General features: G+C 40.5%; 1 protein-coding gene across 13 annotated transcripts in view; it reads left to right on the top strand.

Moving 5' to 3' along the window:
• The window catches only part of NCOA6 (nuclear receptor coactivator 6), a 119,066-nt gene that overhangs the window by 30,048 nt on the left and 73,957 nt on the right, over nucleotides 1-15,061 (top strand). For 10 of the 13 annotated variants that reach the window (XR_012419295.1, XR_012419294.1, XM_074005086.1 and 7 more), the window contains exon 2: nucleotides 7,114-7,227. The exons of 2 other annotated variants lie outside the window; for them this stretch is intronic. The gene's annotated coding sequence lies outside the window, so the exon portion shown is untranslated. Of the gene's footprint in view, nucleotides 1-7,113; nucleotides 7,228-8,145; nucleotides 8,210-15,061 lie in introns of all 13 variants that reach the window. One more of the 13 variants, XM_065521768.2, reaches the window with a different exon arrangement.

The following is a 15,061-nucleotide window of genomic DNA, read 5'->3' as shown; positions in this document are numbered from 1 at the left end:
TGCTGCCTGGGTTTTGGGAAGGGGTGGCACAAGCTCTCCTTTGGCCATCCTGGCTGATGTCTCACTAGATTATGTGTCCCCGAAATCTACTGGCTCTGAGCCCAGCACAGCATCAGGACTTGCCCAGGATTTGCAGTCCTTGTGGCTGAGACTACCTTTCAGGTTTATTTAGGACCCCAGAGCACTTTAACCCACGGCAGCAAGGGTTGCTGGAACTCAGGTTCTAGCCACTGAAATGAATGATTCCCCTCTGGCTAGGTCCGGTCTAAAATGCTCCCTCCATGGGTACGTGGGTAGCGGCTGGGTTTTGCCCAGGGTTACTTTCTGCTGTGACAGAGTAGCACTGAGTTCCAATGCAAAATTCCACAGTAACTGTGCTCTCCCTGCTTCAAGTGCACAAATTCTGTCTCCATGCCACACAGCCACTGCCGGGGGATAGGGGAAGGGTGGTATTGGCAATTCAAGTTTTTCCTACCCTCTGCAATGCCTCTTTCAGTGATAGGGAGTTAAAACCAGGTCCTGGGATCACTTACCTGACTTTTGGTTGTTTTCAAGGTGCCTTTTGTGTGGATAGTTGGTCAATTTGTTGTTCCTGTGGGAAGGATGATCAGTGGATGCTTTTATTTGGCCATCTTGCTCCTCCTTCTCCTTCCTTGGGGCAAATTCTTTAGCTACATTGCCCACCTACTCAGTTACCTCATTTAAAGGAAAAATAAATAATGTTGGAAGTGTAGTTCTAAACTTTGGCTGTACTCTTCACAATAGCAAAGATGTGGAATCAACCTCCATGCCCATCGGTGGGCTGGATAAAGAAAATGTGGTACATATACACCATGGATTACCATGCAGCCGTAAAAAAAGAATGAAATTATACCGTTTGCAGCAATAGGGATGCAGCTAGAGGCCATAAAAAAAGAAGAAATTATGCCTTTTGCAGCAATAGGGATGTAGCTAGAGGCCATCATCCTAAGCAAGTTAATTCAGGAACAGAAAACCAAATACTGCATTTTCTCAGTTATAAGTAGGAGCTAAACATTGAGTACACAAGGACGTAAAGATGAGAACAATAGACACTGGGGACTATTGGGGGAGGGAGGGAGAGAGGTAAGGATTGAAAAACTGTTGGGTACCTGGGTGATAGGATCATTCGTACACCAAACCCCAGTGATACTCAATTTACCAATTTAACAAACCTGCACATGTATCCCCTGAACCTAAAGTAAAAGTTGAAAAAATAATAATAAAATAAACTTAGGTTGCATATTAGAATTGCCTGTTTAAATACCCAAAGCTCAGGCTATAGTGCAGACCTGGTTGGATCCTGGCATTATTTTTCTTAAGTTTCCCAAATGATTACAATGTAGAGCCAAGATTGAGAGCCAGTGAAGTTCTTTCAAAGCACATACCCATTTGATCTTGGGTATTCTGACTTTAGTCATTTCAGAGTAGCTAGGGAAGTTCTAATTGGGGGGTATTGGCTTGATAGGCCGAATCTCCTTCATTCTCATATTTCTACTAATAGTGTGCTGTGTATATACAGTGGGGTAAAATCACCCTGGTGAGAAGCAAGTTTGGTATATGGTGCAAGAAGCACTGAACTTGAGGTTGGAAGATCATGATCTAGTCCTGATCCTGCTACAATCTTTGTAACTTTAGTCAAGTTACAAAACCACATACTTTATTTCAGGCTGGGTGCTGCTGCTTATGCCTGTAATCCCAGCACTTTGGGAGGCGGGGTGGGCAGATAACTTGAGGTCAGGAGTCCAAGACCAGCCTGGCCAACATGGCAAAACCCTGTCTCTATGAAAAAGAGAGAAATAAATAAAAAGACAATCTGTGTTTCCATTTTCCTTATCTGAAAGAGTGGGGAAAATAAGACTAATAGTCTGTAAATTCCTTTCTAGCTCTAAAACTTCAAGTTTGTGAGCCAGTGGGGATAGGGGAGAGGCAGGTGGACTTCGTGTGCCTGAAGAATAGGTGAGCAAGAGGAGCCACAACACTGATGTGATAGGACATTGTTGAAGGAGCGAACAGTGGGATAAGAGGAAAGAAACTGTGTGAATAAGGAGGTTTATTACCTGGAGGTAAGGGGGTGGGATGGGATTAGATAGGGAAAAGTAGGAGAGACTGGCCTAAGGGAATACAGAGTTGGGGATGGTGGCGGTAGCTTGGCACCTGGTAATGATGTGGTCTAGGTTCTTATCATGAGTCAAATGGCTTATGGGGAAATGTGGCCAGAGGAGCCCCCTTCAAAAAAGGAGATAAAAAGCAGGAGATATTTTTGTCGTTGCATATCTGAGATGAGGTAAGAGCAGAAATATTGATACTAAGGGTTTAAGAGGTTTTATTGATCGCTAACTTTTGTTTTCAATAGGTAATATATTCACATGATTCAAAAAGAAAAACATTATTTGAAAAGATACACAGTCAAAAGTCTTGATCTCACCCTCAGCTCCCTGGACCTTCTCTATGCTCTTTTGCTTCCAACATTTTTTTTTTTTTTTTTTTGAGACGGGAGTCTCGCTCTGTTGCCCAGGCTGGAAAGCAGTGGAATTTCAGCTAGCTGGAATGCTGATGATGGCACACTGCAGCCTCAGTCTCCTCAGCTCAAGTGATCCTCCCAATTCAGTCTCCTGAGTAGCTGGGACTACAAAACCCAGTCGATTTTTTATTCTTTTTTTTTTTTTTTAGTTGAAACAATATCTCACTATGTTGCCTGGGCTGGTCTCGAACTCATAGGCTCAGGCTGGAGTGCAGTGGCACAATCATGACTCGCTGTAACCTCTGCCTCCCGGGCTCAAGTGATTCTCCCACCTCAGCCTTCTGAGTAGCTGGGACTACAGGCACACGGTACCACACCTACTAATTTTTTGTATTTTTTTGTAGAGGCAGATTTCACCGTGTTGCCCAGGCTGATCTCGAATTCCTGAGCTCAAGCAGTCTGCCCTCAGCACCGCCAAAGTGATGGGATTACAAGCATGAGCTGCTATACCTGGTTCCAACTTTTTTAATATGAAAAATTTCAGGTTGGGTGCGGTGGCTCACACCTATAATCCCAGCACTTTGGGAGGCCGAGGCGGGAGGATTGCTTGAGCCTAGGAGTTTGAGATAAGCCTTGGCAACATAGGGAGACCCTATCTCTACAAATAATCAACAGATTAGCTGGGCATGATTGTGTGCACCTGTAGTCCCAGCTACTCTGGGGCTGAAGTGGGAGGTTACTTGAGCCCAGGAGTTTGAAGCTGCAGTGAGCTGTGATCATACCACGACACTCTAGCCTAGGTGACAGAGCAAGACTGTCTCAAAAAAAAAAAAAATTCAAACATATACAAAAGTTGAAACAATAATACATTGTACACCATGTAGTTTAAACAAGTGTTAACATTTTGCCATTTTGGGGCCAATATCTACCTTTGTTGAATAATTTGAAAACAAGCTGCAGACATAATGATACTTTATCCCTGTGCTTTATGCATCTTCTAATAATAAAGAATATTCTCTACCTAATTACAAATAACATTACCACACCCAAGAAAATTAAAAATAATGCCCTAATATCTTCTACTCAGTTCACATTCAGTTTCCCCCAGCTGCCTGAAAAATTATTTTATGACTCTTTTCTTCAAACCAGATCGGAGTAACATTTCTGCATTGCATTTGGTTGTTATGACTCTCAGTCTCTTTTAATCTATAACTCTATCCTTCCCCTATTTTTTCCCCCAGGGTTTTGGCTTTTTGAAGAGACCAGACCAGTTTTATTATAGCAAGTTCCATATTCTAGTTCTGTCAGATTATGTTTTCTTCTGATTTTTCTTGTTGCTCTATCTCTTGAATTTCCTATGAAGGAGAAATTACGTTTGAAGACTTGTTTAGACCCAGGTTAGGCACTTTTGGTAATAATACATCATAACTTAGGCTGTGTACTTAAAGTTACATCACATCAGGAGGCATAAATGAAGAGTCTCATTCTGATTGTTGCTGAGTTTGATACTAGGTTAAGCTGGCGACTGTCACATCTTCCCGTTATAATGGTACTCAGTTTTCCCCTTTGCAATTAGGAAGTAATCTCTGGAATGATCCTTTGGCACTGTGGTAACCTTCTGTTTTCCAACAATTTTCGATTATGCAAAAATGATTTTTAGCAACCTGTGATCATCCTTGCCTGAATCATTTATTTCATTTGGGGTTGCACAATGGTGATTTTGAAATTCTTTCTTTCCTTCTACATTTATTGACTGGTAGTCTTCTGTAAAAGAGAGCTTTGCTGCTCTACTGAGGATGAACCCTTCTAAAAAGGCTGTAAATTGCTTAATTCTTTCTCTTTAATTGTCAGTCTTCAGAATAAGTCATTAACGTCATAGGTACCTCCAATGATGGGAAGAGGTGTTTTTGTTTTTGTTTTTTTTGGTTTGTTTGTTTTTCTGAGAAGGAGTCTCACTCTGTTGCCCAGGCTGAAGTGCAGTGGCATGATCTCGGCTCACTGCAAGCTCCCCCTCCCGGGTTCACGCCATTCTCCTATCTCAGCCTCCCGAGTAGCTGGGACTACAAGCGCCCGCCACCACGCCCAGCTAATTTTTTGTATTTTTAGTAGAGACGGGGTTTCACCGTGGTCTTGATCTCCTGACCTTGTGATCTGCCCGCCTTGGCCTCCCGAAGTGCTGGGATTACAGGCGTTTGCCACCACGCCCGGCTGAAGAGGTGTTTTTTTGTTTTTTCACTCTCTGAGTTATTGCTGGGGATTCATGGATTCTTACTTATTCATGATATAATCAATTTTAGTAATTTCCCATTCTCTTTTGATACTCAAATTGACTCAAATTTGCCCAGTGGAAAACCTTAAAACTGGCTCCTGTGTTCTTGTAACACACTCCTCATTAGTATGAGTGCTTCCTTCCCTCTGGTATAACATCGTTTTTTAAATTCACCTTGTAAGATAACCATTTTTATTGGTCTCATATTTCTTTCTAGAGTATTTTAACACTAGCATATGTAAAATATTTTTTCTCCCCTTTCCCCCAAAAAGGTAGCGCAATGTACTCAACGGTTTACTCTGTTTTTTTCTTTCAAAAATATACCTTGGAGATCTTTTTGTGTCAGTACACAGACAGCATTCTCCTTCTTGCTGTGTGTTTTTTTGTTTTTTGTTTTTTGCATTTCATTTGCATGGATGTTCTGTAATTTAAATCAGTCCCTATTGATGGACATCTGGGTAATTTCCTAACTTTTGCTATTACAAGCAATGCTGTAGTGAATAACACTATACATATGTCATCTTGTATGGTGATAAGTGTATCTGTAGGATTGCTATCCAGAAGTGGAATTGCTAGGTTAATGGTTTATGTAATAGTAATTTTTTTTTAAGAGATGAAGTTTCATTGTGTTGCTCAGACTGGAGTGCAGTGGCTATTTACAGATGCTATTATAGCTCACCACAGCCTTGAACTCCTGGCCTCAGGCAGTTCTCCTGTCTTACCCCTCAAGTACCCAGGTTTACAGGTGTGTGCCAGCACACCCAGCTTGTAATTGTGATTTTGAAAGACATTACCTAATTGCCGGTGTTGTACCACTTTTCTCTAATACCAGCAAAGAATAAGAGTGCCTGTTTCACCATAACCTTGCTGGAACAGTGCATTATCAAATTTTTGGAATTTTGCTAATCTGATGAGTGAAAAATTGTTTTTTGCTGCTTTTGTGTGAGGGTAAACATCTTGTCATATGTTGAATGTTCATTTGTATTTCTTTTTCTGTGAATTTTCTGATCATATTCTTTGTCCATTTTTATACGTTTGTCCCAATTGATCTTTTTATTTTATATGTCTGTATAAGCACATACACGTACACATACCTATGCATATATTTTTTTCTATATCATTCTATATAGGGAGATTTGTTCTTTTATCACTGATAAGATTGCAAGTATTTTTTTCTTAGTTTGTTGTTTTTTTGATTTACAATGTTTTTTGCTTTGCAGAATTGATTTTTTTGCATTTGAACTTATCAATCTTTTCTCTTATGGCTTTATTATTATTATTTTTTAGAGACAGGATCTAGCTCTCTTGCCCAGACTGGATTGCAGTGGCATGATCATAGCTCACTGTAACCTCAAGCTCTTGACCTCAAGTGGTCCTCCTGCTTTAGTCGCCCGAATAGCTGGGACCACCAGCATGCACCACCACGCCAGTTCCATGTATAAGTTTTATATCTACAGTAAAGAATATTTCAAGACTTAAACTGAAAATTTAATGAAAAATATAATGTATAGATATTATGGATAAAATCAGAAAAAAACTTATACCTAAAACTTTGTGAAGTTTAAAAAGCTTAATTTGAAATCCTGTTAGAAAAGCAGGTCTTATATTTCATATATGTACAAAATATTTTGTTTTGGGCTGTAAGCATATACAAATAGTGTGACATGTTAATTCATCTTAATTTGACAGAATTAGGAATGAAGGTATAGAGAGGGCTCTAAGGCTTAAAGTCACAGTTTTGTGATTCCTAAGTGAAGCTGCTGTAAGTCTGTGAATTTTGCTTCTACAGTCTTTGAATGCTTGCTGGTGAGTGGCCTAAAATCTCAAAAAAGGCTGCGGGCAGTGGCTCTTGCTTGTAATCTCAGCACTTTGGGAGGCTGAGGCAGGTGGATCGCTTGAGCCCAGAAGTTCAAGACCAGCCTGGGCAACATGGTGAAACACTGTCTCTACCCAAAAAAAAAAAAAAAAAAAAAAAAAAAAAATTACCCAGATGTGGTGGCATATGCCTGTGGTCCCAGCTACTTGGGAGCCTGAGGTGGGAGGGTTGCTTGAGCCCAGAAGGTTGAGCTGCAGTGAGCTATCATCTGTTACTGCACTCCAGCCTGGGTGACAGAACGAGACCCTGTCTCAAAAAAAAAAAAAAAAAAAATCTCCAAAAAGGTAATCTTTGTAGACTTAATGAAAGCCCTATTTTAACATTCTCTAAAAATGACAATGTTGACTTGATAACTTGTGATATTTACATTGACTTTTGTTGAAAAGATAGGTTAAGTCTGTAATTTCTGTATAATACAGTGGCTTTATTTTATTTTCTCTCTCTCTCTCTTTTTTTTTTGTTGTTGTTGTTGTTGTTTGTTTTTAGAATTTTGATTTGGCTACTGGGCTGCTACCTTGAAATCCAAGCCCTAAAAATGCCGGCTTCTTTGGACTTAGAAGATGACCTGGATAAATGATAAAAATTAAGAAACAGATTTTGGTGAGTGAAACCTTATATGAGAGCCAATTTAGTATATATATTAAGCCAACTTAATGGCTTATATAAAGCCAACTTAATGCTTATTTTGTTTTTTTCTGATACTGTCTTTCTTTTTGGAAAAACTGTCTAGAATGTATTTATTAATCTTGGAGACATTTAATAAAATACAAATGCCATTCTTCTGTTTTTAAATGGGTTTTTTACTACAAACTATGTAGTTTCTCATCTTTTTTATAAATGATAATCTTAGGTTTCACTGTAGAAGACAATGAAAGACCAGTAAACAATACTTATTTTTAGAATTTATGTTGATTAAAACTATAATAGGGTATTATACTTCAAATAAATACCTTTGATTAAAAATAGAAATAAATATATGTTGAAAGTTGCAAACTCAGCATAACTCATAGTTTGATACTGTATTTAGATCTGAGGTGAGCTAAAGCCCAGCAAAAATTAGATTGTTTTTATCTTGAAATTTGTATTTCCCTCCCTCCTAGCTTTTGTGTAGCACTCCAATAACAGATCCTGGCAGTCCCCTGCTGGGAGATATGTCATAATGGGTTTAAATTGGCACAGGGGACTCTTCAGAAGTGCTTCATAAGCTCACATGAGAAGTTGTTAATATTAAAACATTTTTTGCATCATCTCCCTGCCCTCTCTCCTTCTTCTTTTGAGAATTTCCTTCATGTACAGTATTATGACAGGGGCTTGGATATGTGCCTTGGTGCCCTAACATCCTTAGATTTTTATCTCAGTTTGTTGAAGTGAGGACTCTGGCAAGCAGTCGTTGTTTACGTTAAATGTAATTTAAGAGTTTATTGCTGGTTTTCCTTAAAGACACTGGCATTTGCAAGTTGCTAAGAGGTAGTTTTTATATCTAGAAAGTTTTTTTTTCTTTCTTTCTTTCTTTCTGAGACTTAAGAACTTTGTGCCAGGAGCAGAAGCCCATCATTTCTGCCAGGGTGAGCAGTGCATTGAGGTATGTACAACCAGTCCTTCACTCCCAGATCCTAGGAGGAAAGAAGGAGTGCTATTAGGAGCAAAGAGGGAAGGAAGCAAGCACTGTAGAGCTGTTGCCACAAGCAGCTACTCTTCTGTGTAAATCTTTATCTGACTAACAAAGACTGCCGCTCCCTACTTAGAGAATACTCATGCTGGGTGCACAATTGACGTTTTAAAGCAGTAAAAAGATACAAGAAAAATTCCCTAGGGAAAATATTTTTCTAAAAGCATGTTTTGAGAAGAAATTAAATGTGCTACTTTCTCTGTGGAGTGGGCTGAGTTCTGAGTTGTTAAAGATGCATCAGGTTGAAATGCACATAACATAAATTAGCCATTTTAAAGTGAATAATTCAGTGGCATTTAGTAGATTCACTGTGTACAACCACCACTTCTGTCTAGTTCCAAAACATGTCCGTCACTCCAAAATGAAACTTCATAACCATTAAGATGTCCCATTCCCCATCCCGCTTCCACTCACAACCACTAATCCTTCTGTCTCTATGAATTTACCTATTCTAGATATTTCATACAAATTAGGCCGCGTGCGGTGGCTCACGCCTGATATCCCAACACTCTGGGAGGCCAAGGCAGGTGGATCACTTGAGTCAGGAGTTTGAGACTAGCCTGGCCAATATGGTGAACCTCATCTCTCCTAAAAATAAACAAAATTAGTCGGGCATGGTGGTATGTGCCTGTAATCCCAGCTACTTGGGATGCTGAGGTAGGAGAATCACTTGAACCTGGGAGGCAGAGGTTGCAGTGAGCCACGATCACGCCACTGCACTCCTGCCTGGGTAACAGAGCCAGACTCCATCTCAAAAATAATAATAATAGGCCGGCTGCCGTGGCTTACGCCTGTGGTTCCAGCACTTTGGGAGGCCGAGGTGGGCAGATCACAAGGTCAGGAGATCGAGACCAACCTGGCTAACACGGTGAAACCCCGTCTTTACTAAAAATGCAAAAAATTAGCCGGGCGTGGTGGTGGGCACCTGTGGTCCCAGCTACTTGGGAGGCTGAGGCAGGAGAATGGCGTGAACCTGGGAGGTGGAGCTTGCAGTGAGCCGAGGTCATGCCACTGCACTCCAGCCTGGGCGACAAAGCGAAACTCCCTCTCAAATAAATAAATAAATAATAATAATAAAATAAATAAATAGAATTGTGCAATATATGACCTTTTATGTCTGACTGCTGTTACTTAGCATGTGGTTTTTGAGGTTTATCTACATTGTAGCATGTATCAGCACTTCATTCCTTATTATATCTAAATAATATTCTGTCTATATGTATCTACCACACTTTGTTTATCCATTCACCTGTTGATGGACATTTGAGTTTTTGGCTATTGTGAATAATGTTGCTGTGAACATATGTGTAATTTAGAGTTATTCTTTTTTTTTTTTTTTTTTTTTTTTTTTAGTAGAAACGGGGTTTGCCACGTTGGCCAGGCTGGTCTCGAACTCCTGACCTCAAGTGATCCACCCGCCTTGGCCTCCCAAAGTACTGGGATTACAGGTGTGAGCCACCGTGCCAGCCTTTCTTAAATTTTGTTTTTACATTTTTTTTTCAGTGAATATTCTTCCATTTAAGGCAGGAATAATTGCCATAAAGAATATTATTTTATTGTTATGCTGTGTGTGACTGTAACACTTTGACATTTACTGAGTGTTTATAATCATTTTTAATTTTTTTGAGACAGAGTCTCACTCTGTTGCTCAGAGCAACAGTAGTGCAGTAGCACAATTTCAGCTCACTGCAACCTCAGCCTCATGAGTTGCTGGGACTATAGGCACACACCACCAGGCCCAGCTAATATTTGTACTTTCTGTAAAGATGGGGTTTCACCATGTTCCCCAGGCTGGTCTCAAAAGCCTGAGCTTGAGCTATCTGCCCACCTTGGCTTCCCAAAGTGCTGGAATTACAGGTGTGAGCCACCACACCTAGCCATAGTAAGCCTTTATGCAAAGTTGGAGTAGGAATTTGCGGAACTGCTGATAAACCTATGACACAATATCAAGATACCTACCTGTAAATGCAATGTCAGGCATTTGATGCCTCAATAGTCAGAAAAACTGTTGGATTTCCTTGCTGTAGGGCTTTACAATAACGCTTTTATCCTTACATTTTTCTAAAGATAAATTATTTGTTAGATGAGTAAGAAAGATACCATTGTTGTCATTGGTTGACTTCAATAGATTGAAACTTGAAGAAATTGCATTGGATCACTGCTATTCACTTAACTTTTCTCATTACTACTACCATAGTTCCCTCAAAGTTTGTTGAATAAAGCTTTCTAGATGCTGCTTCATACAGCACATAGATGAATTGTTGATTTCCTAATATCAGGCCCCCACGCAACCTATGGTATATACTTTTTTGTAAGCTGTAATTTGAAATTTTCAGATGCTTTGAACTTGACACATAATCAAGCAATTCATTGGCACACCAGGGCAAAATATCAACCTGCTAAAGAGATTTATTTATTTATTTGTTTATTTATTTTTGAGACAGAGGTTCACTCTTGTTGCCCAGGCTGGAGTGCAATGGCGCTATCTCGGTTCACTGCAACATCCGCCTCCCAGGTTCAAGTGATTCTCCTGCCTCAGCCTCCCAGTAGCTGGGATTACAGGCATGCGCCACCACACCCAGCTAATTTTGTATTTTTGTAGAGATGGGGTTTCTCCATGTTGGTCAGGCTGGTCTCGAACTCCTGACCTCAGGTGATCCACCTGCCTCGGCCTCCCAAAGTGCTGGGATTACAGGCTCTTTATTTAATCTTCAACTTTAAAAACTAGCTGTCATTCAGTTAAGCCTAAATATGAGGTAGGAGGTGGGAATCGACTCCAGAGGCAGGGCTTGAACACCAGACCAAATTGAGGACTAGCTAAAACAGGGGTGGGGCAGGAGCAACTTTCCATAAGACATGTCCACCGGTGTGCCATTTCAGTTTACCATTGCCATGACAACACCCAGGACTTACCAACCCTCTCCATGGCAATGACCCAAGTTACCATACTTTTGCTAGCAATTTCTGCATAAACCACCTGTTATTCTACACGCTTAAAAGTAGGTATAGGCCAGGCACGACAGCTCACGCCTATAATCCCAACATTTTGGGAGGCCGAGGCGGGTGGATGACCTGAGGTCAGGAGTTCGAGACCAGCCTGGGCAACACTGTGAAACCCCATCTCTACTAAAATGTGTCACTGCACTCCAACCTGGGCGAGACAGAGCTCGACTCAATCTCAAAAAAATTAAAATAAATAAATACATGAAAGTAGATATAAATATAACCCCTGGCTGGGTACAGTAGGAGGCTGAGGTGGGCGGATTGCTTAAGCTCAGGAGTTCGAGACCAGCTTGGGCAACACGGTGAAACTCCGTCTCTATCAAAATACAAAAAATTAGTCAAGCGTGGTGGCATCCGCCTGTAGTCTCAGCTAATTGGGAAGCTGAGGCAGGAAAATTGCTTGAACCTGGAAGGCAGAGGTTGCAGTGAGCTGAGATCACACCACTTCACTTCAGCCTAGGTGACAGAGCGAGACTCCATCTAAAAAAAAAAAAAAAAATTTGGTGTAAATATAACTGCAAAACTGCCCTGAGCTGCTAGTCTCAGCACACTGCCTATGGGGTAGTCCTGCTCTGCAGGAGCAGTCACAGAGTTGTAACACTGCAGCTTCAATAGAGCTGTTTTCTTCTACCCTACCCTGGCTCACCCTTAGGTTCTTTTTTTTTTTTTTTGAGACGGAGTCATGCTCTGTCGCCCAGGCTGGAGTGCAGTGGCGCGATATCGGCTGACTGCAAGCTCCACCTCCCGGGTTCACGCCATTCTCCCGCCTCAGCCTCCGAGTAGCTGGGACTACAGGCGCCCGCCACCACGCCCAGCTAGTTTTTTGTATTTTTAGTAGAGACGGGGTTTCATCATGTTAGCCAGGATGGTCTCGATCTCCTGACCTCGTGATCCACCCGCCTCGGCCTCCCAAAGTGCTGGGATTACAGGCTTGAGCCACCGCGCCCGGCCCACCCTTAGGTTCTTTCCTGGGTGAAGCCAAGAACGCTTGAAGGCTAAACCCCACTTTGGGGGCTTGCCTCTCCTGCATCAAATACAGGTTAATTTGTAAATGGCAAAGTTTGTTTTGAGGTTTTTCCTCAATAACTTGTTTCCTAGGCCTGTTAGGCCATCTCTAAAATAGATCTTGCTCTTTTAATTTTTTTTTTAAGAGCAGGATCTTGCTCTCTTACCCAAGCTGGAGTGTAGTGGCACAATCATAGCTCACTGTAGCCTTGACCTCCCAGGCTCAAGCAGTTCTGCCACCCTAGCCTCCCAAGTAGCTGGGACTACAGGTGTGCATCACCACATCTGATTAATTTTTACATTTTTTTTTGTAGAGATGGGCTCTTACTGTGTTGACAGAAGTGGTCTCAAAATATCCTCCAACCTCAGCCTCCCAAAGTGCTGGAATTACAGGCCCGAACCACCACACCTGGCCTATTTTGTGTTTTAAAAAGATCCCTCTGGCTGCTGTCTGAAGACAGATTGGAGGCAGGAGACACCTGAAAGCACACTTTTTAATGGGGTTGTTTTTTTGATAAATTTGTTTAAGTTTCTTGTGGACTCTGGATATTAGACCTTTGTTAGATGGGTAGATTGCAAACATTTTGTCCCAGTCTGTAGGTTGTCTGTTCATTCTGGTGATAGTTTCTTTTGCTGTGCAGAAGCTCTTTATTTTAATTAGATCCCATTTGTCAATTTTTTTGTTGCAATTGCTGTTGGCGTTTTTGTCATGAAATCTTTGCCCATGCCCATGTCCTGAATGGTATTGCCTAGATTTTCTTCTGAGGTTTTTTAGTTTTGGGTTTTACATTTTAGTCTTTAATCCATTTTGAGTTAATTTATGTAAGGATGGTGTAAGGAAGGGGTCCAGTTTCAATTTTCTGCATATGGCTAGCCAGTTCTCCCAGCACCATTTATTAAATAAGGAATCCTATTTAGTCATAACAGTCTCACAGATCACAGCACAATCAAATTAGAACTCAAGATTAAGAAGTTCACTCATAACCACACAACTAAGTGGAAATTGAACAACCTGCTCCTGAATGACTTTTGGGTAAATAATGAAATTAAGACAGAAATCAAGAAGTTTTTTGAAACTAATGAGAACAAAGAGACAATATACCAGAATCTCTGGGACAGTGTTAAACAGTGTTAAGTGGGAAATTTATAGCACTAAATGCCCACATCAAAAAAGCTAGAGAGATCTCAAGTTAACAATCTAACATCTCGACTAAAAGAACTGGAAAATGAGCAAATAAACCCCAAAGCTTGCAAAAGATCAAGAAATAACCAAGATTAGAGCTGAACTGAAGGAGATAGAGACACGAAAAACCCTTCAAAAAATCAGTGAATCCAGAAGCTGGTTTTTTGGGGAAAAAATAATAATAATAATAATAATGATGGATCACTAGTTATAATAGACCACTAGCAAGACTAATAAAGAAGAAAGAAGAATTAAATAAACAATCAGAAATGATAAGGGGGCTATCACCACTGATACCACAGAAATACTATAAACACCTCTGTGTACATAAACCAGAAAATCTAAAAGAAATGGATAAATGCCTAGACAAATACACTCTGAACTGAACCAGGAAGACTGAACCAGGAAGAAACTAAATCTCTGAATATAGCAGTTAACAAGTTCTGAAATTGAGGCAATAATAAATAGCCTACCAACCAAAGAAGTTTCTTTAAAAATTATTTTTTTGGAGGGAAGGCCAGCAATTTTTCATAGACTTTCTATTTCTCTCTCTTTTTTTTTTTTTTTTAAAGTACTGTGTAGTGCCCATAGTATTGTTAAACTGACAATTCCTGTATCTGCCAGCATAAGGTTTTCCAGATCTAGATACACAGTCTTCATGTCATGACCAACGGCCTATTTAGGGAGACTATCAAAGTCCAGGCTTTTTAGTTAGTCTCCTTTCTGGTTAAAGATTCTTTTGGAAAATGTTTCTTAGATTTTAAATTGTTTTCTTGCAGTTGTTCCAACTTTGGAATAGTTGCTAAATAGCTATAGCTTTGTAGGCAGTCATCATTTTTCCTGCTAAGCAGCAACTTTTAAGCCCTAAAAATCTTTATTAGTTGTGTTTAATTACCTCTAAAGTTTATTAAAAATCTGTAAAATGCAGATGGCAGTTAAATAAGGGCAGTGGTATTAATTTGAGATTTTCTGACTGCTGTTGTTTCTTTTGTTTTTTTAATTTTTTAAAAACTTGAGACATGGTCTCGCTGTTACCCAGCCTGGTCTAGAACTCCTAGGCTCAAGCAGGCCTCCGGCCTCTGCCTCCCAAAGTGCTAGGAATACAGGTATGAACCACTGACCCTGCTGTTGTTTCTTAACCACCCAAATCAGTTTCATTGTAACAGTCATAGTACAAGAAAAGGATATAATTGCCAGAACACAAGGTGCTCTGCTGAAATTTGGAAGTATTTTTTCTTATAACAGAGGAATTTTTTCCCCAAAGGTTGCTTAGGTTGGTTTTTGCAAAGCCTTTGCTGTTGAAGTTTAGTCACTAGCAATTATTTTATTTTATTTTATTTATTAAATTTTTGAGACGAAGTCTTGCTCTTGTCCTCCAGGCTGGAGTGCAGTGGTGCGATCTTGGCTCACTGCAACCTCCACCTCCTGGGTTCAAGTGATTCTCCTGCCTCAGCCTCCCAAGTAGCTGGGATTATAGGTGCCTGCCACCACGCCCAGCTGATTTTTGTATTTTCAGTAAAGACGGGGTTTTACCATGTTAGCCAGGCTGGTCTCGAACTCCTGACCTCAGGTGA

This window comes from Macaca fascicularis, chromosome 10, assembly GCF_037993035.2.
Source record: "Macaca fascicularis isolate 582-1 chromosome 10, T2T-MFA8v1.1".
NCBI lineage: Eukaryota > Metazoa > Chordata > Mammalia > Primates > Cercopithecidae > Macaca > Macaca fascicularis.
Note: the sequence above shows the minus strand (reverse complement) of the source record. Positions and strands in the feature narration are given on the sequence as shown.